Source organism: Tympanuchus pallidicinctus, unplaced genomic scaffold, assembly GCF_026119805.1.
Source record: "Tympanuchus pallidicinctus isolate F22 unplaced genomic scaffold, pur_lepc_1.0 scaffold15, whole genome shotgun sequence".
Lineage (NCBI taxonomy): Eukaryota > Metazoa > Chordata > Aves > Galliformes > Phasianidae > Tympanuchus > Tympanuchus pallidicinctus.
In genome coordinates this window covers 12,906,207-12,933,916 of record NW_026294669.1, presented here as the reverse complement: position 1 = coordinate 12,933,916, position 27,710 = coordinate 12,906,207, and the positions used below count along the sequence as shown (strand labels likewise).

At 37.8% G+C, this 27,710-nt stretch overlaps 1 long non-coding RNA gene across 1 annotated transcript in view; it reads left to right on the top strand.

The window, feature by feature from the left end:
• Positions 1 to 228: 228 nt before the first annotated feature.
• Positions 229 to 27,710, top strand: part of LOC128076838 (uncharacterized) — a 256,043-nt gene continuing 228,561 nt past the window's right edge. The window contains exon 1 of the long non-coding RNA XR_008204669.1: positions 229 to 299. This is a non-coding gene — a long non-coding RNA (uncharacterized LOC128076838). The remainder of the gene's footprint in view (positions 300 to 27,710) is intronic.

Here is a 27,710-nt window from a genome sequence, read left to right as displayed (position 1 = left end):
ATCTTCATAGTTCTAGACAAATCAATGTTACTTTGATATGCAGGGTCAAGAAAACTCTTATTGAAATATGCATCAAGCTAGTAGAGCATGTGTATGGGAGCTGTTAGGTCACAGTCTGAACCAGTGATTGAACACCTGGTGAAGAAGTGTAGCACCTGGGAGCACAGGTGCAAGCAATTCAGCCATGTGGGTTCACCCCTCACTAATTTCATTTACAGTGTGTTAGCAAGAAGGTAAGAATCTCTGCTTAGAGATCATTTCCTTTGGATTGTTTGGTGAGCCCTGATCCTTGGAAAGGGGTAAGTTATTCTTTCTTTATTACCAAATCTTTATTACCTTTCTTGGGTGGTCTAAAGCTGGTTTAAATCAACTGTATCTGCCGTCTCCTATCCTTGAATCCAGGGATTACAGATTCAAACTAAAGGTGAGGGATGTGTTGGAGTGTGGGACTACTCTGCTTTTCACAGCAGTGCTAGCTGCTAAGCTAATAGCTGGCGAGGTACCACCATTTCTTCTTTCTTAGACATCTTACCTGAAAGGGTAATTGCAATTTTGAGAAATGAGATGTTTGTCCCTGGTCGCTTAGTTGGGTGAAAAGTGTGAAAAGTGAAGCTGGTAGAGTTTATTTAGATACAGTGTTAACTTTGTAGCACGCCTTGTGGCAAACTCTTAAGTAATTTCTGACATCCCTACCAAGGGGTATGGAAATATCAGTGATACTTGGCATGCATGAAGTTAAACTCAAAGTTTAACAGTTGCCAGATCTCTGTTTCAGCTTTGAGTGTTTCACTGGTGTTACAAGAACCAGAGTCTATTATCTTGCTAAGGGTGCAATTTTCAGTAAGCTGAATAAGGCTGGTAAAGCAAGTCCCTTGAGTTTGGTATTGGAAAAGACCATTTGTTTGCAATGGCAGAAGTCTGCAACAGGGCCAGAACCCAGGTTTACTATCCTGAGTCTTTATTAACAAGTTCTATCAGCTGCTCTAGAGTTATGTGGGGGTTGAAAATAAACCAAAGGAACAAGTAGCATGGAAGGAGCATCAGGGCATGAAAATGCAACTCCTACTATCTTGAAAATGCTATTTCATTAAATAATTGAGTTCCTCCTCCACACGCACTCTTGTTCCATATGCTTGGAGTTTAAGTTAAGTGTTTTCTTCCTTTTATTACTTCTCTGTTATCAGTACAAACATGTAATCTTGGGCTTACTGCTAAGTGTATATCTGTCTTCAGGTTTTATGTTTTGTAATTCCCAAGGAAATCAGTTCCTGATATCTTGCACTGAAAAAACAATGCTCACTCAGCAGGCAAGAAGTGTTTTAAAACTGTAGGCAATAATGGTAATCCTTTCCTTAGTTATACTGGTGTAAAGCCTAAGTAATTTTATTGTGGAAAAGAGCAGAATCAAGACTTTTTTCAGGAGGAAATTTGCTAATTATTTCTAGGTAAGGTAGTGAGAGCAATTAGTGATAGATATTGGAATAACACTTGATGTGATTTATGTCTACATAATACCAACATCTACCTCTGTTCAACTTCTATTACCACTTCAGCTGGGGAGGAAAAGAAAAACGCTTATTTCAAATACATGAAGTGCAGATTTTTATCAGCCAATGACTTTTATAATGTAAATGGACTTGAGCAGCAGACAGTACTGGATAAACTATGTGCTCCAATTACAGCAGGATGGACATGGGCTTGGTTTGAGAAATAGCATTCAGTTAGGTATGCAGAGCATTTGTTCAGTGGGATGACTCACATGAAACTGGGAAAGGGACACAATTTGAACTGATAGAGAGGTGCTAGGTTTCTGTTGTTTATATACTCAAGTTCTGGTCAGTGGAAATTCTTCCTAAAACCATTTCAGAGTCTCACTTTTGCTCTGAAACAAGCCCTGGACTTTTCTTCCTTTCTTGGAGCAAAACATTCTGGAATAGTTAGGACCTGAAGGTCCTAGAAATATATCTACCATAATGTACATGAAAAGATACGGTTTTTAATGCTACCTTAAGTGTATTTTTTGCTGATTTTTTTTCTAAAACAAGTAGGGTTTTTTAGAGTTGTCTTTGTTAGATTTGTTTGTTTAGATTTTTTTTTTTTTTTTTTTAAAGGGAATTCTTTGAAGCTTGTTCACTTTTTCCTTGAAATTTCCAACAGTGCCTCAAACACACCCTTGTTTTTATTGATATAATAATTATCTCATCTGCTTTGGGGACTCACTCTGGTAGGGTACCTAAATTGCGCTTTTTCCTCTCTAATTTAAGTTTTCAGTGCAAATTTGGGCATTGTGAGCTTGGCCTTTATAAAATGCAGTTTCTGCTGTCATTTGTAAAGACTTTTGAAGGTAGCTGTGTGCTGACACTGAAGAACACTGGCATCGTTGTGTATAAGGAAGGAACGTTTGTTATTGTACTGATGGTGAACTCAAGAGTGTTTCACCTGTAGTATTTTGCTGAATCTCTGATATCCCCAAGTGTAAGCAACATGTAGTTTCATCACGCCTTCACATGATGTTCCCATTCACCCATAAGAAATCATCTGGATACCTACCTCTTCATTTCCTGTAATCGCCATGAGATGGCAGTTGTCAGTTGCTGGACTTGTTTCACCCCATTTGAACCGAAACGACTCAAAGCTTATTGATCCTCAGAGACTCTCAGCTTTTCAGCTTCACTGTTTGCAGCATGCAAGTGTGAAACTTTACAAGTGACTTTTAAAAGCAGCCAAGGAATGTGTGAGACAGATTGTTGGGGGGAAGAAAAAATAAAATAACATTATTTAATTTGATGGTGTGCAGCTCTTTGCCAAAGTAAGGCATGTGTTTGCTGTTAGCAATCAAACTGGCTTAGCGAATTAGAAGTGACACTTTGTTTATGGGATTTTACAAGCAAGGGATCCCTAGGGAAATTAATTTGGCCCTCTGGAATGTTGCCCTCCTCCATGCCATTTCCATGGCATCCCCAGTTTTTGTTTTACTGACAAGCTTGAGTTTAATTTTTGTGTAGATGGAATCCAGTGGAGAGGGACATGGATGCAACAAGCACCTCCATGCTATGCTGCAAATCTCCAACATTTTCATAGTACCCCTTAGTAAATCGAGTCATAGATAATCACCCAGATTCTGGGTTGTAACTAATTAGCTACCAGCAAGGGAATTTGTTTTTTTTTTTTTTTTCCCCTTTCAATACAAATCCCAGAACACAAACCCAAGCTTTTCCAAATAGTATTCCCCATATGTAGCCTGGAGGCAGCCTAAATAATTTAGGTTCTTCTTCCTATCTGTTGTTACATGCCTGAAAATTCTCAACTTACAGCAATCTGTTATTAAGAAATAATTTGTCTTCATTCTCTCGCTATATTCCCAGTCTATTTTCATTTGGATGTGTTATTGTTATCTTTTCTGTGAACTGAATGTTAATTCTTTTCATGCCTACCATCAATTAGTTGCTTCCAGTTACCATGCAGGTAGCCACATGATTGTTTCCTCGTTTAGAGGAAGTGCATAATTCCTCACTTATTTTTTTTGTGGGAGGAAATAAAAATGCCTTACATTTATGGCTTGCTAATTTTAACATCTAGAAAACAAGAGAGGGTGCTCTGGTTATATATCCATATTATCGCCATGAATAATTTAAAGAAAAATCAATAAATGATATCTTGGTTGATTATAACCTGGGAATTCAAGAAATTGAAATACGTTGGTAGAATTGCTGTGTTTTCAACTATGTTTTTGCAATGCCAAAGGCCCAAGCAATTGAACCAATCTCTGCAATGTCAGATATCCTTCAGGATTAATAATGCTGGATGGAATTGTATTTTTCAATGCTTAGTTTACTCATCTTTTGAAATGAATCGCAAATTTGTCAAAGCTAGGAGGGACTGAGATTTATATGTCTGGTCTCATCTCAGTGTTAAATTCCGTACGTTTCTCCTTGTAACAGATTATTTCAGAGTATAACATAAGAATTTGGTTAAGCAAAGACATCGAATCATGGCTTTGAAGGAAAGAGGTGAGAAAGACTACTCATTTCCTTAAGATTTTCTTAGTCAATCTCCTTGTCAAGCATTCACATAGCAAATTTCTCGCTAATCTAATTTAAGTTGCCAATATCTGGTCGTGCTTTTCCTCAAGAGATTAGTGTCCTTTATGTCTCGTACTTCTCTGTGAAGATACATATTTTAGCAGTCACCTCTCATTCTTCTTTTCTGATAAGGAGATTGAGTATTTCAGTCATACACTTTTTTTTTTTCTATCCTTAGAGGAAATTTTTAGAGCTTTTTAAAATCTTTCTAGTATTGTTATTACCTTCCCCTCCCCTCCCCCCCCCCCCCCCCCCCACTTCTTCTTAGCATTGCCCTCCAAAAGAAATAGATGGAGATATTTTTGCTAATGATTTGTATCTGTTGGGAGGAAAAATTCATAGCAATATAGATAGCTCTTTGCATTCCCTTGATATCTGATCTGCCAGTATTTCCACAGAAGAGAGATGGAAAGGAGATAGGAAAACAGTGGTAGATCTACAGCTCTAATATGGCATGTGCTGAGTGCTGGAGTACATGTTAGGTAAGAGTTTGTGAGTTGAAGCAATAGATAGGAATAACGGGGCATTAAAAACTGAAGTCTGAAGGGGGCCGAGGGCTGCAGTGAAGGAAGGCTGAGAAAGTTTGTAGGAAAAGAAAGGGTCCAAAATAACCAAGAAATACCTTTCGTAGGAGATGCCTGTGATTCTCTGATGAAATAGCACAGGGCGAAATGTCAGAATTAGATTTTTGCTGAGAAGTGCTTTTTTTTTTTTTTTTTTACTGGGAAGTTTACTTCTTAAAATCATTTTTTGGCAGCAGGAAACTTCAATACAGCTATGTACTCTTCATATTTACATATACACAAACACATGCTATTGATACAGCTTTGACAATACTTGAAGACTTTCTCGTCATTTTACTCATCCTTTCTCTCTTTCCAGATCTTTGGTTTGGTTTAGTAGCTCTGTTTCACTTCCTACTACATATTATGCATGTACAGTTCAGTAAAGCTAATGAGTTCTGCACTGCACTAGTTTTGCACATAAATACTACTCTTGAAAGCACAAAATCAGATTGCAATTGTTTAATAGCTGCTTTTTCTCATAGCAAAAGAAATTAAGGTCTCCAAAACATACTTTTTATGGGGACATTATCCATGTAGACACTTTGTTTTTGTTTTATTAATTTGATGATTCCTTATATGCACGAAGAAAAAATCATTTAAAGAAATCATTTATTTTGAGAATCGACCTTTCTTGTGTTTGGTGAAATACTGCTGGAAATAAGTATCCATTTTGGTTAATGGTACTAGTGCTTGATTTATACTACAGGGGCTGTTTATATACGTAAGCTTACTTTTTAACAACCTACAAACCAAAGTCTTAAAATACTAGAACTTTGCTGACGTTTTAAATGCAATGAATACGTCTTGTTTTTAGAGAGGATATTTTTCAGAACTGGTAGCAGGAATTAAGCAATTCAGATTTTGCCAGTAACTCTTGAAACTTGCACTCTTATATTCTTATTGTATAGGAAATGCAATAGTTCCCTTAATGAAGAATTACTGGAGATAAGTGCTAAACATGAGATAGGTTTGACAGTGAAATAATAATAAACTTTCAGTTCTGATGAGTGTTTATGCACCAGTAAAGCACTTTAAAAAGATTGATAAATTTAGTGATTGGTGACTCAGAATTTCATTGCTAGGTGACGAGAATTCCCATTCTGCTTGGTTACAAGAGATGGGAACTTACATCTGTCTTCTGAAAGGCATTTCTAACTTATTGGACAATTCTTGTCTTTCTTTGATTTGTTTCACCTCTAAACAAACACCTGCAGTCTCTTCTGCTTCCTGCTAGGATTACTGTTTGAGCTCTAAAGGTAGAAGTGGAGAAGAGCAGATGTGGACTGACAATAATAGTAATCAAGGCAGAAAGTTCTGACCATATCTTTGTATGAAATGGAAAACAAGCAGCGAGATGTGAAAGGACTGTTTACAGTGCAAATATAAATCTGTATCTGCCGAGTCTAACAATACTGACAAGGCTTAAAGAGACTTATAAAACCTGTAGTATAATTCTTCACTTCTACAGATATATTCTTTTAATTTTTTAAAAACTGAGGAACTTAGTGAAAATAATTCACTAAATATATCTAAGCTGTAGGATCCGGAGTTAAAGTTCTTTTCTTCATTTTCTTAACCATGGCTGCCTTTCATCTAGAAATGTTTGCCCAATTCTTACAGTATCAGCAAAGCAAGGGAAAAAGCCCAGAATAGTGCTTTGATGGCATCTCTGCTTCTTCAAACTTACATTCAAAACATCTCTGATCTGTGAGTAGGCTTTGACTTTCTGAGAAGTGAGAATGGGACCTAGGGTAACTCACGCTCTATTTGTGCGCTGGCTGATGACAGGATAGCTTGATAAATGACAGAACTGGTGCCGGGAGGGTATCAGGAACAGCAGCAGCTGTCACAGGCTCCTTGCTGTGAGTGCATGAGAGGGACTTCAAAAGGTAGAGGTCTCTAGGGATTCCTTGAACTTGTCTTTGTTTTTCTTTTTGTTGTTGTTTTGCTCTTTCCCTGATTGTGGTTCTCTGCCTGGCTTCTCTGTGTTTTTACATCCACTTTTCATCCCTTCTGTGTCAAATTGGGAAGCTGTGAATATTTGTGTCTAGGGGGGATATGAATTTTTAATCATTACTATCATCCATTATCATGATTATTTTATTTTATTTATGTAATGCTGCTGGTCTGGCTGATGTTTTTATGAAACAATTAAAAGGGAGGTCTTGGCCTAAAGTATTTTGCAGTCTGTTTGTGAAATTAGTAATACTGCAGTCCCATCAGGAGTTGGGAGTTGAAGGGAGTATTAGGAGAATACATACGGAGGAAAAGGAAGTGCCATTTTGGGCATGTTTTCCTATCAGCTACTTGTCTATTACCTTGCCTTACCTTGCAATGTGAAAGTTTGGTTTGTCCAATCAATCATCAAGTTGGTAACAAAAATGTGGAAAGACAAAAAAAAAAAAAAAAAAAAAAAAAAAGACCGAAAAATCCCAGATGAACTTCATACACTCAAATTCACAGGCTAATATAGTGAGATCCCCTAGCCTTTTGTTGCAGCTCTTCTCAGAAATTGCAATCTGAGGACCACAGAAATTAGGCTGCAAGTTGAGATGTCAGTCCATCCCAGTCAGACTGGTATTATATTAGACTATTGGATCAGAAGTATAAATGTCTGTATTGGACAGACTTCGGATTAAACTGTCTCAAGGTCTTCTGTTTGACAGCTTTGGATATACAAGGCATTGTAAAATTTAATTTGTATCGCATAAATTTATCCATGGTATTCATCCCTCATATGGCACAAAGTGAGTGTAGTTGGTTTAGCATTCCAGAAAACAGTATTAAGCTAGTTAGAAAGGTTATTGCCTAAAATGATTCAGGGAGATGTGCAAGCATATTTGGAACATACAGACCAGTTAACAATTTGCATGGCAAAATGAGGGAGGCATTGGAATAAATGCAGGCAACTGGGGACTGGCTTACAATATTTGGAATATAGATGAGCAGGAGCTTGACTTCATGGTCTGAAGTGCTGTCCATCAGCCAGAATAACAACTACTACTTGGGCCCAGCTTCTCTTATCTTCACAAGGGAGGTGCTCCAGCCCTCTGGTCATCCTTGTGACCTCCTCTGGATGCACTCCAACAGGTTTATTGCCTTCATGTACTGAGGGCTCCAGAATTGAAAACAGTACTCCCTGTGGACTCTTGTGAGGACTGAGGCTGAGTGTCACCTCAGTTGCCCTACAGATCACACTTCTTTCCGTATAGACTAGGATACTGTTGACCTGCTGGGCTGCAAGAGCACATTGCTGGCTCATGTTGAGACCCTTTTGGATCCCACCTGAAGACCACTTGCAAATTTTGGCTGAGAAAGGTGATGGGTGGCTTTGTTGTCTTAATGGAGCTGGGTGCATTTCACAGGTAAAATGTACTTTGGTAGTTTTCTGTTTACTTCTGGGTGCAATTCTGTGTAACTTTTGGGTCAGTTTGTTCCAGGGACATTGAAAAGCACTTGTGTTCCATTTTGTTTCAACACTTGATGCTCTGCTAGTCCCTAAGCTGGATGAGGTGAAGAGACAGAGTTTTCTTCAACACATGGGATGGCTGCTTCAAATGTAGTGCCTCCTAGCTTACTGTGTTGTCCCACAGTGTATGAGGTGGATGTTGGTGTCGTGGCAGTACAAATTTGGTGTTTCTACCAATTCTGTTACGTTTTTGTTGCCATGTGACTGTCAGCAGCAGAGGAATAACCTGACAGAATGGCATGTGACGTAGAAGTATGTATGGGGCAGAGGTTTGTCACTGAATTCCTCTATGTGGGAAAATTGCACCCATTGACAATTTCTTTTTGTTTAAGGAGCCCCGAAAGTGAATGTGAACATAGTGAAAGCTGGACTGCATGGGCAACATCTTCCTAGCAACCATGCTGTCACGGCAGCTGAAAAACTATGGATCACCTCCATTGCTGCAGATTTCTACAAGTGAAGCATATAGAATCTTGTTCATCACTGATGAAATGCATAGTTAATGGCAATGACTGTGTGGAAGAAAGTGTTTTGTAGCTGAAAATTTTTTCCAATCTGATAGTGTTATTGTGCTTTTTCTTGTAGTTTCCATGGAAACAGTTAGGAGGCATTAGTTTTGGAGCAAACTGCTGGCTCATAAATGAAGAGGCAGCTTTTGCTGCCTTTCATAAAACATCTGTTCACATACCTCAGCAGCTCTTTATATCCATTTTGGTGCATAATCACTTTCTTAAAAATAGTGTCGAAGCCACAGGGGGCTGATGAAACCCACTGCCACCTCTCCATGGAGCTGCTTTGTTGTAGGAAGAGGATCTACAATATCACACTACTCAGGAACTCAAAATGGACTTTAGCCAAAATCTGAAAAATCCTTAACGTATTAGTTTGGACAGCCAAATTCATTCAGAAGGTGTTCTGTCTTATTTACAACCTATTGTAGGAAAACTGTTTGGGGGGGGAGGGGCAGAGAGAGGGGGTTAGATGTGATCATCTCCAGAAGTCTCTTCTAACCCCTGCAATTCTGTGATTATTTTTTTTCTTCCCCCTTCCCTACCAAACAAATATACGCACTGAGAAAAATGGAGATTTGCAAGGGTTTTAGTTTTTTAAAATTTGGGATGTGATTTAGAAATCCTTCTGAACAAATATTTGACCTGTGCTTCAGGGTTGTGGCAGGTTAAGACTAAAAAACATTGACCTTCTTTTTAAAAGATTATTCTGATGATGACTTTTATGTTTATGTGGAAGCCCATGTATAGCAAGGCAAAACAGCTTCCAGAACATTCATGTAAAAATTATTCTGATTTTTTTTTTTCCACAAAAGCTTTGAAAAATGTTCCATTTTGAAAGAATGTTAGGGGGAAAAGGTTTATTTCTCAGTTTAAAAGAAAAAAATTGTGTATTTGCTGAGTTATCAAGATGCCCTCAGTGTTCATGTTTTCATTCTTTAAATTATATCTCTCCTGACAAACTCATTTTCAGTCACGGTAATGAGCTGATAAACAAGGGGTAGCACTGGATAGCTGCAGAGTGAATAAAATAATTCAGAGGGGGAACTTTTTTTCCCTGAAGAGTATGTCAGCTCTTAAAAATTTATGCATCTAGCCTTCAGATATGCAAGCCATATGCATAAATAAATAAGCTTTTGATGCATGCCATAGGTTTTGTCAGTGCTGGAAATATCAGGAAAAAGAAACCCAGGGAAAATTCAATTGTTCCTGACTGTTGAAGATGTACAATTATTGGATGTTGTAATTAGACAATAAAGATCATGTCCCTAATAAATCTATCTTATGGCTTTAGGAACTTTGTTTAGGCAAGAGCACGAGTGTTTCTACTGAATGCAAATCTTGGTATCATGATCATTGCTGAGCCTATTATCCACTTACACAGGTTTGTATTTTTGAGGGAAACGTATCCATCCCATAATATCACCATCAGAGACAAAAGAGAGTTAAGTTAATAACAGGACATTTAATTGATACAATGCCTTTCCTTATAAACAAATTTTTAAAAAAATCTTCATGAAGTGGTGCTTATCCATCCTACTAGAAATTGCGGAGCACCCTCAGGCATTAACTAGCAGAGATCAGAAGCCTCTTTGCCACCTCACTGACTGCTATAGTCTATCTTGGTGCTCTGATTTAGAGGTGTGTTTACTTGCTTTATTGAACAGTAATGCTAAATTATTCTGCAGTAGTTCTGGCACAGGATAAGAAGAATAACTTTATGGGGATTTGTGTATGGAAATTATAGTGTACTTTCTAAAGTCAGTGTCATTTCTGCTCTGCGGATGCATTTGCATAGAGCTCTGATGGGGGATGGCTTCTTACAGTTATATGAGATGTTGCTCCACTTTTTGTACCATCTCTGCTTGAGAACAGACAGATAGTCCTCTCCATCCCTTGGTGTGTGCTGGACTTGTTTTGTTACCTTTACTTCCTTACCACACACAGAGCATTGGCCTGGGATTTGAGGGCTCAAATTCCCTACCAAAGGCTTTAACCGTCAGAAAGCAATCAGAAATGGAATTACCTTCCCTGTTTTATGAAGAAAACGCTGAGAGTTGGATACTGATGAAGAAGTAGTTCTATGCATGGTTGTGCATCCCATAGGATTTACTGGCTGCCTGTCAAGCAAGGTACTGACTGAGGAGAGCAGTGATCTCTTCAGCTCTGTTTCTCTTGCTTGGTGTCCAAGCCTCATGGAGTAATGCTCTCGAGGTTGCTTTTAGCTGACAACTGCAGGATACTGTGGGTGGACAGGAAGCACTGATGGGAACTCAGAGCATACTTGCTAATGCCAGTGAACCTTGGGGTGTCTTCCGTGGGGATTTCGAAGAAATCCAAGTTCTATCTGCCCTCCTGAAATATTAGGTTATTTAGTTATATAGTGGAATACAACATTGCCTAAACTAGAAAGAACAGAAGGGAAACAAAAGCTAGCTCTTTGAAATTAGAGCGAATCCAGTCATGTTCTTAGAAACTGCTCACAACAACACTGGAAATAAGTTCAGTGTTTTTTTTTTTTTTTTTTTTTCTCTTCAAAAGGTAATCTGTAGGAACAAGGCCCTTTACATTATGTTTAACATATTGATGTGACATGTAACAGTATGTTAATTTCATAGTTCCATTAATATTAGGATGCTTTCAGGAGTTGAATGAAAAATACTTCTTAGGAGATTCATTTGCTTTTAGATTTTTGCATTCTATTTTTGAGTTTTCACTCCAGTCTTAGTAGACTGAAAGTAAATTCCTTCTTAGTAACAGGCTTTTTCATTTAGGATTCTGTTGTTAGTGACAAGGATTTTTTAAGTAAAATTTTCATTTGAAATTCCATTTAGCTAAATAAAAGAAATTGTTCTGAAACCATCACTTCTAATCTAACTACATTTCTGTTTAGAAAAGGGGTCTCTGGTCCCAGTAGCTGCTGCTGGCTCCTTGGTGGTGTCTTCTGAATTTATTTTTTTTACAAAAGATTTCATTTAGGACTTACGTGATGTAATGCTAAGTTAGATGTCAGCATTTAGAAAACCTTACTACAGGTTGCATCCATCTTCACAGTATTCAACTTCAGAGCTCTGTCAATAATCTGAGCTCTGCTGATCTATGCATCAATTTCAATGTATTCCTTCACTCTGTACTTCTAAAATTCATGAAACATAAATTGTTTTATATTAGATTGCTACCAACACCTTCTTGAAATCCGAATTAGGATATAGACCTGTATGTAGTCATCAGGTTATCCTGTATAATGGGTGCAATTTGGGTGTCTAGCGTTTTGTTTTCTAAATTTTTAATTCGTGTTTTATTACAGTGATTAATTCATGTAAACTTTGCTAAAGATATTATCTGAAAAACAAACCTGATATTTTGCTGTTAAAAAGTTTCTTGAACGCTTTCCTGATCAAATATGTTTCTTCTTGCTTTGCTTTGAAGCACTGAAATTAACTTGATGATTGTGTTCTTAAATTGTTTTTCATTAAGTCAACTTCTGGGGTTTGTGGGATTTTTCTTTTTTTATTTTTTTTATTTTCATTTTAAAGATCTGGCAACAAAATCAGACTTTCCATGTTTTTTTATTGGAATAATCTTCTGCTTTTCTTTCCTTCTTACACAGTTTATGAGATGTCTAGATGTGCTAGGAAACCAATGAGGTAGGAGGGTAATTTGGGATTGGATTACTCAGAATGTGTTTTGTGCCAAAACAGTCAATTCTCTTTACTTGCCTGAATGTTTTCACCTGGTATTTTACCTGTTAACACTGTACTTTAGGATTATTTGCTCACATGCTTGATGCTGGAAAGTATCCCTGAGCTTGCTAAGGTTCCCAAGGCATAGTTCTAACACAGTTCTTAATTTGTCTAATTAATTATTATGGGATTATTCATCCTTTCTCATGGCAGCATCATGTGATACGTTCAGGTCTTGGAAAAGTAGCATCTCTTGAGCTTCTTCTTTCCACAGTGCTCATCATCTGATGGATTTTTGATTCTTGCTAAAATCTCTCCTGTCTGGAACCTGAGAGTTTGTAAAATTGTTCCCTCGCTTTCATTCCTCTCCTCTCTCTTCTACAGACATGCTTTATGCTCTTCAAAGTAAGTATTTTTAGGTAATATTCATGATCTTTCTAATATTTACATCCCATATGCGCATCTGAGATCTGTTTTAAGCAAATGCCTGTAGACTATTTATAAGATGGAAGTTACCTTTCACTGTCATTGCTATTATTTCCTCACCCGGTTGTTAACTTCATGCACTAGTTCTTGAGACAACTGGTGTTTTTGTTTCTTTCTACCTTTAGGGTATTTATTTCTACTCAAAGGATTTCTTTCCTGTTAATTTCCAGTTCATAGATACCTCAATGTTTATCTTGTAATCAGTAGATCTTTCTTTTTTCACACACCAATAACTTCACTGTGGCTCTGATCATTGGCACTAGCAAGACATAGAATTGTTTGTTCTCCTAATCACTTTCCTGGTTTTAATCTTCTTCAGACCTGTTTCCAATGCATTTTTTCCCTGAAGACCTGCACTAGCAAGCACAGGCTACATGCTGAATACAATCAGAAGATAAGTCCAAATTCCTTCTCTCAACCTGTGAGACCCCAGGCATTGTTCTCAGGTAACGAGAAGGAAAGAGTAACTGAGAGAGTGGCAGGCCGTGTCACATAGTTAAGGCTGCAGGAGTAGCAGAGCAATAATCTATAGAGAGTGCTGTGACTGGGGAGCATTCTGTCTTCAATTGCTCTTCGGAGTATGGTTATCCTACTTGTTCTGCACATTTGATGCCTGGGACATGGAAGAACTGCATGCATAGTAGAGCACAAAGCACAGGATTTCCTCTTTTTATACGTCCACGGAATCTACTGCTTTGTGAAAATGTTCTAAAAGAACCAATCAATTTTAACTTGGAATAAAAATGAATTAGTGATTTATTAATGTTAAGATTAGTTAGGTAGCACAATAGAGAGTTCAGCTGCCTCCCCTGACTGTACTGTTAGTCAGCTTCCATTCCATTGGTGTATATGAAAAAAAATCATTTTGCAGTTAATCTGGAGTCTGTCTCCTTTGAAGCTTTTGAGAGTGATTTCTGAAAGCTAAGTATAAAAATCAAAGGGATTTTGACCAGAGAGTAAGAGACTCTGGTTTGAAATAAACAGAGAAATATACTTATTAAAGAAAAAGAAAAAGAAAAAGAGAGAAATTAACAATCTTACATTCTGTTGAATCCCAGCAAGCAAGAGAACATAAACTTTTAAATGCTAAAGTAAGGACTTTAAAATCAATGGAGTGTTTAATAGAATTCAGTGCAGCACATGTAAAATGGGAGAAATGTGGCAAAAGGCAAATTTGGAATAAGTAAAAGCTTGAATGCAGCCTGGTTACATAATTAAAGCAGTAGAAGAAAAGACAAATGTCAATAATCCAAGCAAGAAGTCACACAAATATAGTTTGGTGTCTCACTATCAAGGAAAAGAAGTTATTAACAAACAAAAGCAAACCCAGGTTTTGAAACTAGATGGTGTTTCTGGAAGCACTGAAAGAAGGGAATTCTAAAATAAGAATAATACACAAGTTGTTCAACTTATGTGCTCAGCTCCGCGGTATATCAGCAAAGGGGGAACATAAGATGAGATCTTCTGATATGAATAAGCACCTTGTAAATCCACACTCGAATGTAGTAGTAAACCTAATGTTTTCCCTCTTAAGAGGCATGGAGCAGTGGTTTAAAAAATGCATTCTCTGTTATATCAGAATTTATTTTTTTTTTTTGACCTTGTCACAGAGCTGAAGGTCTGAGACTGAGAAACTGACCAAGGTGTCTTAATGCAAGAAATTTATATTTTGTCAGACAGGTACAAGTCTCAGTAATAGGCATGCTGATAACACACAAATACTTCTTATGGAACTTATCTTACACACAAGGTGTTTTCTTTGCATCTCTCTGGTCACTGATGCCCTCATGTACCTTTCCTGTATATCCAAACAGGTTTTTCCTTTGTATTCTAGCTGTACCCTTGGACAACAGCAACAATGAATGTGGAATCTATTATGGGCAGTAAGATCCAGATCCAGCTGCAGCTTGTCATGCTGACATTGACTGTTCCCATTTGACTGCTGTTTTTATGGGAGTGCACTGATGATTGCCATATAGTTAACCTGCCTTTTGCCCAGGATGTAGCAGAGATACATTCTCACTATTATTCAGTAGCATCCTGGACTGGGAAATCTTGGCACGCCAGTAGTTGTACTGTGAACCTGTTCTATGATTACGGAGTAAGAAATGTGGATAATCTCAAGAGTTTTAGGAGACAAAATGTCCCTTGCAAGTGGAGACTTGAAGAATAGCAATTTTCCCAGATAATGGGGTACTTTAAAAATAAGCGCTTAGACTAAAGGAATCTTACTTTTATTTTAGAAGTCAATGAGGTATCATATCTTTTTAGCAGATTGTGATTAATTCAAAATCTTACGGTTACTTTCTAATATTAAAATGACAAAATAGGCACAATTGGATGAAAAACCAGCCAGCTGTTCATTCTTCATACATTAATCCCTCTCCGAATGTGGAGCAGCACATGAAGTTTTGAGGCAAAAACACCCAAGCTGATGCTTACTGATCCACTACAATGATTAAATGGCAATAGGTTTGTTAAAATTTAGTCCCGTTAATTTATTTCACCAAGTTCTGGATGCAGCAACTGGATTTAGGAGTATGGGGTCAGCTACAGGAGAGTGGTTTTGTCTGAATTTGGATCTAAAAGCTCGGTGGCTTTCTCCTCTGCAAGGCTAGTAAGTGTGTATCTGTGGTGTTAGCTGATTTTGTAGGTGTTTCAGAAAATTGATATTGAGAGACTTCTAGTTTTCCACATGTGGACAGTTTTCTAAACAAGTTTTCAAAGAGGAGATGAGGATGGACTGGTGCTACATCCTATAATCAAACACTTGTGCTGAAAGTAATTACTTGTGCACTGCTTTATTAAATCAGGCTAAAAGATCTGCACTTTGCACAAACTCAGAAATTCAATTAATATAAATGGTGCTATTGATTTGGCTTGGGATAGGGTTAACTCATAGTTTCTCATATGGTGCTGTGTTTTAGATTTGTGTACAAATAGAATTTGTACACAGAACATTGACGTTCTAGTTGCTGCTGAGCAGTGCTTGCACAGATAGCACCCACTCTGCCCTGCTGATGAGGTACAGAAGAATCTAGAATGAGGCAAAACCAGGACAGCTGGTCCCAACTGACCAGAAGGATATTCAAAACCACATGATGTAATGCTCCTCAATAAAAGCTGAGGGGAAAAAAGTGCCAGGAGTTCAGAATGATGGTGTTTTCCCAATTGACCATTTTGTGTGATGGAGCCCTGCTTTCCTGGAAATGGCTGAACATCTGCCAGCCTATTAGAAGCGGTGCACGAATTCCTTATTGTTCTTTGCTTACATACATAGTTATTGCTTTACTTATTAAACTGTCTCAACCCATGCATTTTCTCACTTTTACCCTTCCAGTTCTTTCCCCAAACCCACTTGGGGGGGAGTGAGCAAGCATTTGTGTGGAGCTGAGCTGCCTACTGGGGTTAACCCACAACAGCAGTTCAAGATAAAACAAACCGATTTTCTCTCCGTTCTAAAAATAGCATTGTTATGCATCATGGACAAGACTTCTTTTTTCCTCAATCTGAGAAATAATTATAAGTTTCATCCTTTTTCCTGCTTTCCCTGCCTAGCTCTACATATCTCCATCCATTTTCACATTGCTATTACCTATTTTAATCCATCCATATTAATCCTGTGGTGACCTTCAATGATTTCAGTGCAGCAAGTCCCCAAGATGAGCCTGTATGTCTAGGATGATTTGTAGGACTGACTTTTTTTTAATGTTGCTGACGTTTTTAAAAAATAATATCTTGCCTCCAGAAGGCAAAATGAAACATATGAAAATATGTTCCCATGACAGGTAGGGACAGAATGCTTTTGTTATGATTGACACAAATTGCAAAAATTATGAGGGTTAAAAAAAATGATGAAATTGGGATGCAAAAATATTTGAAAGAGGACAGATCTATTCACTGCACAAGTGCACATATTCTGGGCCTGTTTCTGCCAGCTACTTATCAGGAATTTTGCATGGCGTGCGTTTCTGATCTTACTCATGTATACACTGTAGTGTTAACTCATCAAACCGTATCCTTTAAGGTCCCTGATTTGCCCTGGCATGATTACCACTGCATGTAAGAATAAGGATGAGCGCTCTTATGGAGAATTCTATATACCTTAGGGAGTTCACTGCTGACAGCTGTGGTTAAGGCTCTGTGAATTGGAATCCATAGGAAAAGCTACTAGAGATCTACAGTGAAAACGGTCCAAGATACAGGGCAGTTACTGAGGGATAAAAGCAGGTGTTTATTGTGCTAGTAGATTCAGGTTCACAGTAGAAATTGTTTTCTTTGTAACTGTCAATTAAAATGCATTTTCCTTTCATGTACGTGCATGCAATTGCACTTTGGTTTATTTTCTAATCTGGGACTGACCCAGGAACCTCCAAAGACTAAATAAATAGCTGTATGTACATTGACTTGGAAAATATCCTTTGCATCCTATTCTTCTTGAGTGAAGAGCAAGAACCAGACATAACTCTGTTAGCATTGCCAGTGATGAAATGTTTCAGTTGTACAAGCCCAGTTGCAGCCAAGCAAAGTACACGTGCTTACTATCCAGAGGTGTAAAAAAAGAAGGAGGCAAACAGGTCTGAGAAGAAGAGGTCTTAATTCTCTTTGCTTTTACCTCACTGTGGCCACTTTTTTTAGGATGCTACAGTGAAGGAGTTTGGGCTGCAGTCAGGTTATTTTTAAGGACTGAGGAGGCCCTTAATGTTGGCGATATGTATATTAGATGTGTAGTGTCTGATTATAGCAACTTATTCTCACACCTGAATGTTATTTAACCAGCAGGGATGTCAAAATCTGTCCCGTTCATTATTGATTTTTCAATTCATGCTTTATCAAAACTTTACTGATACGTCTAGCAAATTCCTTGCTAACTTAATCCTTGCTGCTCTTATTTTTAAGGGACTGATTCCTTTCCCAGTTATGTTTGGCCTGCTGTAAACAAAAGCAATTTCTGTAAGTCTCTTTTTTCACCCTTTTGTTTAGTAATCTCTCCTGTCTTTTTCTATAATAAATGCTTTCAAATTTCTGGAAAACTTCATGCTTATTGCTTTTGTCATTTAAGCCCTCCTAGCACCATTGCACTCTATTATCTTCACTGTTGCCTAGTTGTACCATAATGATGTGAACAAACGCTCATCTGTCTGGTTTTTCACACTTATTTTTTATATGTTGTTTTTCTGATTTCCCACAATTTACAAATTGGTATTATCAGTAGATTATTAAATATAAAAAATTTTCTGCGATGAATTTGTCTGTTTCTCACGTTAAAGAGCAATGTCTTCATTGCATGAATATTTGTTTTCTTTTATTCACGATCTGCTAAATAATCTGACTGTATGACTGTTTGATGTATGGATTCTGGGAAACTTATGTCCATAGGCCAATTCTGAGGTAAGACTTGACAAATCATTTTCAAGACTATGTGACAGATCCTCAGGCAAAAATCTGTTTGAATCTTTTCAAAGATTCTTCCAGGGACTTCTTGCAACGCATGAAGGTAACATCTTAATTATCTTCATTTTACAGTTTCTTTACTTATTTTTCAGTAACTGAGGTGGCCAACGAACGAGCTAGGGAAAGAATTTTGGTAAACAGTTAAGTTCTAAAATAGTTTCAAAGACAACAAAACATCCTGAAATTCAGTTTGTCTGGGAAGATGCGTATATTTGTTTGTGCTTATAAGTATATGATGCTATTACTTTTAATATTAATTTTGCATTATTTTAGGGAAGTGGTCAAATGACATAGCAGAAATGCATAAATTTCCCTATAAATAATGATTGGGATTAGAAACAATTTTAAAAGCCAGGAAAAGAAAATCAGATAATTGAGTTTTGAGACAAGTCATGCTGCTTTTTTTCTTTCCCTTTTGTATTTGAAGTGGCCAGAATGAATGTCTGCATGATTGATGTTAGCTTTCAATTCTATTACTTGTTCCAGTTTGTGTCACAATATTTGACTGATGTGTGACTACATTACTTTTTTGTAAGTTTTTGTTTTGCTTTGTTTTTGGTGGTTGTTTTTTTTTTATGTAGCTTGATTTTAGTTTTTTTTTTCCATTTAATATTTTTCATAAAGTTAGTAGAATGATCAGGTAACTAGCACTGATGTCATGCAATCACTATTTTAATCATTCACTGAATATATATATAATGTTTCGAAAAAATATTTTTCTCCATATTTAGGAAAGTGAGTTTGTAGGAATTCAATCAAGGCATGCAATGAATCAGCAAGAGAGTCAATAACACAGCTATAGGCTTCTGACTTCTGCTAGCCTTCCTGATTCATTGCAAACCAGGCGTCCTGTGAACTGCTGAGTCACAAAGAAATGCTACTTTCAGTATTAACCTTTTGAAGTGAGCATTCATTAGTCTTTTGCAGTGAAAGAGTTCCCAGTACACGTAGACCACAAGTTTGTATTGTGCTTCTGACAGTTGCATTTCCATGGACAACATGGTATTTGGAATAGAAATTAACATTAATTTAAATAGAGCAAATAAGGGAGCACTTGCAGATGCTGTCCCTGGCTTGAGTCACTGCTATCAAATTTTATTATTCCTGGGTCTGTTTCATTTTGATGATGTGTATTGCCACTGATGTATTATCCTCGTGTCTTGTATACCAGCAATCATAGTACTTATTCTTGTGATTTTCAAGGTCATTTGGAATCTTTTTTTTTTTTTTTAATCCATGAAAGAAGAATGCTGTTAGGCTTAGGAATTGTTCATCAACCTATCAGCTGTAGATGTAATGATCTGTAAGTCTAAACTGAAAGAGGAAGGGGCGTCTTGTCTCCTGGAGAGACTGCATGTGTGAATTGAATCTTTATTGTATGTAAGCTAAACAGCAGTGTTTGTCATTAAATTTGGAAAGTGTCACTGGCATTTTCAGGTTCCACTTCAATTAGCTTCCCCCAGCACAAAAAAACCCATCTATGCAGAAGCATCTATGTTTAGCAGGTGAGTGTCATCGCATGGTCTTGTCAGTCTCTATGGATTTTACGAGCTTCATTAAGAGATAGTCAATGTAGTCAATGCTACCCATGCAAGGACACAGTTCTTATAAACCTTTCACTGCCCTGTTTCTATGAATTATCTCCTCCTTGCTCCTACCTAGCTATAATTAGAAAACAGTTTCATTCTGATCTATAAGTATACAGCCATTGCCTGCAAGGCCAGAGAGAATGGGTAGACTTGTTTTATATGGCATACATGGATCCACTGACAGAAGGAATCCACAGTCCTGACACTGAGATTAGACTAGATTTGTAATTTTATTGCTGCATATGCATAAAGGTTTCCCATACCTTTAAAAAGTAAAACTGCGTAAATTGAATGGATATACTCATTCTATATACTTACATCCTTGTATGTGTGATTTGATGCTTTGAAGTGCTTACTGATGTTATACTGGGTTATCTTGAGGGAAAATTATGTTTTTGTACTTAGAAAAACAATACTCTGCTAGAGCTTGTCGTTATCACCATTCTGGTCAAAACCACCACCACCAACAAATCATTTGCTCTGAACTTTTCGCTATTTCCAGTAGCATGTTGCTGTTTTTGTTGTTGTTTTGGGGTTTTTAATGTTTTTTTAAATCTAAATATTGAAATTGCCCAGAGACTCTGTGGATGTCCTGTCCCTAGAGGTGTTCAAGGCCAGGTTGGATGTGGCTTTGAGAAACCTGGTCATGTGGAAGATGTCCCTGCCCATAGCAAGGGGTGGAACAAGATGAGCTTCAAGACTGCTTCCAACCCAAGATATTCTATGACTCTGTGATTCTTTGAAATGGTTGAGAGCAAAGTGGCACTCATGTAGGAGAATAACTCTGATAACAGTACAAGAGAACTCTGACTTCACCTGTTTATTTTAATCATTTCAATAGTCTCCTGATGCTCTTGAGTAAATATTTTATTTGAAGTGTTTCATTACTAATATTCTCTTCATGTTCTCTGCAGTATGAGCGTTTTTCAGATCTCATGTAACCTTCATATATATTCATCTCAAGGAAGCACACACTGCATCACTGATCTTTGATTGCTTCTCACCTATAATTCTTTCATGCCTAATAGATTTCATCCATGGATAAGTATTATTTTAGACTTCTGCCAGCGTTTAATCCCATAAGCCAATTCTCTACAGTTTATAGCAACTCTCTGTGAAGAATGCCCTGCCTTCATTTATGTAGGGAGATTGAACCTCCATAGATTAATATGTAGAGCTAAGAAGAAAGAAATCATTCTTGGCCTCAAACTATATCTGAAATATTTTACCTTTTTGAAATAGTTTCCATTCCTGCCGCATTTCTAACTTTGCTTTATTCATTACTTTGGCAGTAATGTAAGTAAAAGAAAGAGGCAGTGTTTCTCAGACGATCTCATCTCTCTGGTTGGTGTAGCATAGACCTGGACATCTTCCTGTTAAGTTACTGGTTAGAAGTACAAATTAGAAGTTAGAGACCTGGCTCTTATTCACCACTAAGTTAACTGTGTGGACAAAGTGATGCAGAGAAGTACATTGTCATAAATCTGGTTACCAGTATGTAACAAGGCAGATGCATATGGTGTGGGGAGGGAGGGGGGGGGGGGGGGGAAGGGGATATTTAAGGACTGCTCAGAACACAGAGGATCTGATATTTATGGAGTTTTCCCTGTGGTTTCCAGACAGAAGGCAGGCGTGCTCACTGGATATTTAGATTCCAAACTACTTCAAGAAATAACAGTCAAAGTATTGTAGATTTCTTGTGATCTTGTCCTTGCTTCTGAAACATTTCATTTTTAGCAATTCTTTTTTACATTAAGTACTTAACCAAATGATGTGCAAATGATTCATCTGGGAGCTTTATTGCTGTAAGGCAACTGGTTTGATCAGATGAGGTTAAAATCTTTGAACAAAGTAGCAGAAGCTAAAATAGTGAGGCAATATCCAACTCTGATCGAAACAGAGGAGGTCTGCAACTACTTATTTCCCTTTTCCTTTTCTTGAAAAATGTTAATTTCCTGAAAAATGTTCATTTGTAAGACATAGTGTTTCCTTTCATCCAATCTCCAGAGGTATTAAGACAAAATTCTGCAGAGATTTCTTCTATTTATTTGTATATTGTTTATTCTATGGTAGAAGGGACCAATAAAGATCATCCATATCTGATCACCTCAGGGCTAAGCAAAAGTTAAAATTTTAAAAGTTAAAAAGTTAAATTGCTGCAGCATTAGTTAAATGCTGACATGTATGGGTCATCAACCACCTCTCTGGAATCCTATTCCAGTGAACGTATTCCTTATCAAGCTTCTTGCAATATACTACTTCTACTTTTGTTCTTTGAAGACAGATTTAGTGCCAGTCAAGCTTAAAAAAAAAAAAAAAAGAAAGAAAGAAAAAAAAAAATGTACTGTTAAGAATGTAAGGATATGGAAAAGCGAAGTGTCTGCTCCTTTGAGTGTACATGGCCAAGGACATTTTCCAAAGCAACAAGGGATAGTGAGAAAGGGAGGCTGAGATAGGAACCAAATCTAGTCATTGCCACCAAATAATGATGGCACATGGGAATGTTTATTTCAGTGTGTTTGACATACTTTCTCCTGTGTGTGTGTGCAGATACCTGGATGTGGGTGAGTGCACTGAGTGCCAGTTACTGGAGTCAGGCCAGGGCTGTAGGCCTGCAGATGATGTTGCCAGCTACTGCGGTGAGAGTGGGGGCTAATCTCAGCAGCTGGAGGGGCCATAGCTCTCAGGATCTAAGAATGATTCCACAGACTATGCACCCACAGTACCAGGTAGCAAGTGGGTCTCTGAGTAAAATTTAGTACCACATACTGGAGTTTGGAGGTTGGGGGTACAGCTGCTGTTGGCTGTGTTTCCAGCTACTGGAATGAGTGAGGATCTTGGCATTGCTGATTGGATGGTCCTCTCTGGGACTAGGGTGAACTGTGCAGAGTTTTAGCCTGGACAGCTACTGGTGGATTGGTGAGTGAACTAGGTACCAGCTCCTGAAGTCAGACCTTGGGTGTAGGGCTGCTAACTGTGCTGTAAACTACTGGGGCAAGTAGGATGTCTGTGTCAGCTGCTGGGGTTCTGCACTCCCAGCCAGCAGGTCCTCAGGTCTGGGCCAGAACATCAGTCAGACAAGAAGTCCGTGCTGGTACACTCAGAAACATTTGTGGATGTGGTATGACTGACAGATGAGGGACAAGGAAGTCAATGGACATATGCTCACAGTGAATTTCAAGCTGAACTAAGCAGCCCACGAATAGGGTAAGGAGCTTAGGATCTGGGTAGGGGTGCTGGTGCTCAAAGCATCCATGAATGTGTGAATGCTTGTGCACCTGGAGAGTGCTGCATGCATTTTTTTGCTCGTATATCTCTATCTTTTTGCTCGTATATTTCTATCTCTACCAACTGGAGAAGAGGATGGGGGCTCAACTGTCTACAGTTTTACTTGAGTCCTGTGTTTAAATGCTGCTAAAGGCTCCCCTTGGCTTGGGCAACCTGTGTGACCATTCATGTCAGTGTCCTGTCTATATCAGTGAGTGTGTGCTTATCTCTGGTATATGTGCTCTGCTTAGGTACTAGCTGAAGTTACTAGTTTTTTTGTTGAAGTTTTTCTCTCCCTCTTCCATAACATTTTAAAGACATATAATAGTACCATGTATTTTTTTATTTTTGCATAAGAATGTTTTGAATCTTATCAGTTACTGGGAATATGTAAAATGTATCAGTGCCAAATGATTTATGCAAGCATTATGATTTCAGTGAAAATTCAGCAAGATATATTTGTTCTTTTTATTTTAAGCATTAAAAAAAAAATTCATATGAGAAAGGGTTGGACTGGATGTTGAATAAAAAGCTCTATGTAAAGCATTTTTAACTAAAATATAAATGGAAGACACTAATTAGGGAATACAATGTGCAAATTATTTTTAGGATGTTTTCTTATAACACAAATATTTCAATTGTACAGAGTTTTTTGTTTGTTTGTTTAAGATAAACGCAAGTATTGAAAACAGCGTGGTGCTTCAAAGTGTCATTGTATTTTCTGTTGTGGCCAAAAAGGAGGTAAAAGTGAAAACTGAATGGAAAATGTTGTTCCCTACTACCTTTCAAGCAACATTGTTTTCTAGTATAGTCATGCTGTTTGTATCCCCAGAATCACAAAGAATAGCAGTTAACCTTCACTCTGGATACAATAGGATATTCACTCTAAATGACCCTTTATAAGATAAGAAACTGCATTAAAGCCCTGACCAAAGTCACAATGCGTCTGGTAAGTGGTTTTTCTCACCTTCTCATCGAAGGTACTAATTGGTAACTAGAGGGGAAAGACTGGCTATTATTCACAAACAGAAATCAGCAGGAAGGTAAGGAAGTCAGTAATTGTTTTCTCAAAGAGAAAGCTCTCCACCTGATGTAGGTACTTGCAAAGCACTGTGGGAGAGAAACGAACATTTTGCAAAATGAGTAGCAGAGGAATAATCTTTTACACCTTCAAGATTCTCTATTTTCTATAAGCCTAGGGTGCTTTCAGATCTTGAACTTGCTTGTTGAGAAATTATTTAGAGAATGAGGTAAGAATGAGGGACCTGTGTGCATCAGAAAAAAAATGCGTGTGGTGGCTGCAAAGGACTAACAACTTTGTGATTAGCCTAAAAGTGTGTAAGGTTGTGAATTCAACAAAACTAGTTATAGGCTTCGGGACAAACTAATCTGTCATGTACATGAGGGGTAGATGTGCTTTCAAATGGATGCCTTTGTTATTTTAACCCTTCTCTGTGCTGTACTGCCATACTGTTGGCAAGGGTCATCTTTGATTCAGTTACAAAGCAAAGCAAACCCTTTTAGCTTTAATAGGATTTAAGTAAAACTCCTCAGAATCAGCTTTTTTTTTTTTTTTTTTTTTTTTTTTTTAGTATGCATTGGAACAAATAAAGATGAGCATTTTCACTTGGTTCCCACCGGCTGGATTATTTCTAGTTGATTTCTGACTGCTTACGTCTCCTACACCTAGTGATATGAATGACGGCCTTGTTAAAATGGCATGTGTCTTTCTTTCTTTTCTTTTTTTGATGACGACAATCCAGAGGGTTGCTTTAATTTTTCTTAACTGCAGCAAAAAGAGTATAATTGGATTCTGCTGGAGAGTAATCATGCACTTATACAGACATGGTCCTTCATGCTTTGTGTCTTCTGCTTTTGTTGCAAGGCTGATCGGAAGGTACATTGCTAGCTGTGGTCCTTATACATGGGATGTGAGATCACCAGTATTGATGGTGAGACTGGGAAACTCATGCGCAGATGAGTGGGACCGTTGTTATGGCAGAAATTGTAACTTTGTTAGAGAGAAAAAACAAAACACTTCTGTCCTTACTTAAGGCTACTAGAGGCAACCTCTGTATTCTGTATTTAGGAAGCTATAACCTGTTTGAAATTTACCTTGTGTTAAACTTTTCCAATGGAGTTACTTACTTTTTTATACTCCTTTTTAGGAGACGCTGTCTCCTAAAACTTCTACATAAAACTAATAAGAATAGTACTGGTGGAGTAGGGACAAAGCTCCTATGTAAACAGTATATTGTTTAAAAGACTTGAACCTAAAAAGAATTGCTGATATTTGTACTATATTGGTGCTTTTTGGGTTTTTTTTTTTTTTTGTTTGTTTTTTGTTTTGCACTGAGATGGGGAAGCTTAATTCTAATTCCTGCTCTGTTGGCTTTCTATTATCAAGAAGATTTACTGAGAAAACAAAGTTCATCATGTAGTACTTTGTGTATGCTTGTTAGTTCTTCCAAGAAATTTAGGAACTTGTTGCCCAACTTCAACTAAATTTGGCAGGGATAGAACTATCAGAGCTGGTGTGATGTATGGTATTTTTGGGGGAGATATGTGTGGTTGTAGGGTTTTTTTCTCTTTTTTTAATGGAACTAGTCGGTGAGGAAAAGTGTAGAGGAGAGGAGTAAGTGCTTCCCTGGAGACAAAAACTGTGAGATGAATTCAGCTGTGGGGTTAGACATTTCAAAATCCGCATTTCTGAAATCCAGACTTTTCTGTGCCCCAATTCATCTTTGGAAATTAGAAATGTGATTTAATGATGTGGGTGAGGGAAAATACTGAATGGATTTAAGGTTTCAAGTAATAGATTTCTTGTGGCAGAAGTGTTGTACCTAGATCAAGGCTGTGCTGTGCAAATGTAGATGAATCCCTGGCCATCAGCACCCCTACTATCTGGAGGAAGGAGTGTGCCAAGCACCTGACCGAACAAGGACTTAAGTGGAGGTCTTATGTACGCCATGTGGTGTTTCTCACTATGGCCGCTTTTGCTCTGAGTATGCACCAAAGCTTAGAAAAAGACATCTACTGCTGGGTTTTCCTGTTGGCTGACCACACTAATATTTGAGGATCAGCTGAGCCTGATCTTTGAATCTTCAAGACCTGAAGGCTTGAAGGCAGTAAATCCTTTACAACACAGTATGGTAAGGATGTTTGGAAGTAATGCAACATGGAGGTTAATGTTAAAGAAGTGTAGAATTACTCATTCCTTCTGGTCCATGTGGTAATATTATGCCTTTTGTACTTTTTGATGAAGAATGGTCTTTTTTGTCAGGCTGAACGACTTAGCTTTCCTTAGTGTTCCCTGTTCTGTTTGCTAATTATCAAGGATTTCCTTTTGTCCCATGCATATTTGCAGTCAGCCCCTTCACTTCTGCACACCTTCACTTCTGCTAGTTGTCTCTGTTGGATCAAATACAAGCAAACATTGAGTGGCTAGATTTCAATGAGTTAAGAATTCAAACTAAAATTCTCCTTTACCACACAGGAGAGAATCATGTACAGTATTTCTCATCAAGGGTGGCTATTGGCCACTTGGGATAGCTGAGTTTTGTTCTTACTGGTTATACTGATCCTTCTAGATCCTGAATAGCATCTGTGACCTCCAGCGAATGTGGCAAAAGATTGTATTTTATAACCATCCATTGATTTATTCTTTTAATTGAAGTTCTTATGGTACTTCACAGCCTCCATCTTCTCGTATTATACTTGTCCATCTGGTGTCTGATGTAGCTGCACTGCGTGCTTAAGGTCTCTTCATTTTCTGTAATATTGTTGAGACCTATTTAATATGGCTGTTTGCTGTTATAGTGAAAATCCACTCTTACTTAAACTACTTTTCATTTGGGCAGAGCACTTCAGTCCTTGAGATAGCAGAGATAAAAGAGTGGGGGAAGGGTGCTTTAATACTCTTTTTGTTGTAGCTCATAAAGCACCTTCTGAAATTCATGTTAAGGCATTTGGATGAGGTGTAATAATATTTAATTCACATTTTCTGCAGCTTGTCCTGTACCCAGTAACCACGGGCATTCATGATGTAGAGATGTTCTTGTGTAGAGACAGAAAGTGCTTACCCAGATGATTTGCACAGGGGAACTTGACTTTAATTACAGCACTAATGCAATCAAATTATTTCAATGACAAAAGAGGAGGGAGGCTGAAGAGGACTTTATAACAAAGCAGCTCAGGAGTGTAGGAGAGTGTTTAATCAATGTCATCTTGGTTTATAAACTGGGACTAAAATGTCCAGAGCTGGGCATTTGAGTTGACAGTTTGAGCAGTGGCTATAACTTCCCAGCTCTGTAGAGAATGTTCTCCTATACCAGGAGGTCAAATTCTTTCTGGTGATCTGCAGTGCTGTTCTGATTTTCCATCTGGCATCCTGGGGTTCAGGGCTTTGGTGAAGCCAGGCCCTGAGAGTGTTCAATGTCATTTAACCTCAGTTGAGCCACCTTGTTTTCTCTTGGGTAGTTCTGCAACACAACTGTGCAAATGGCTGATTTCTCTGTTTAATCGGAAGTTTAAGAACAAAATATCTGAATAATTTTCTGTGAATTAAAATTTAAGACTGGTAATCCTTAAAATATACCTTAACAG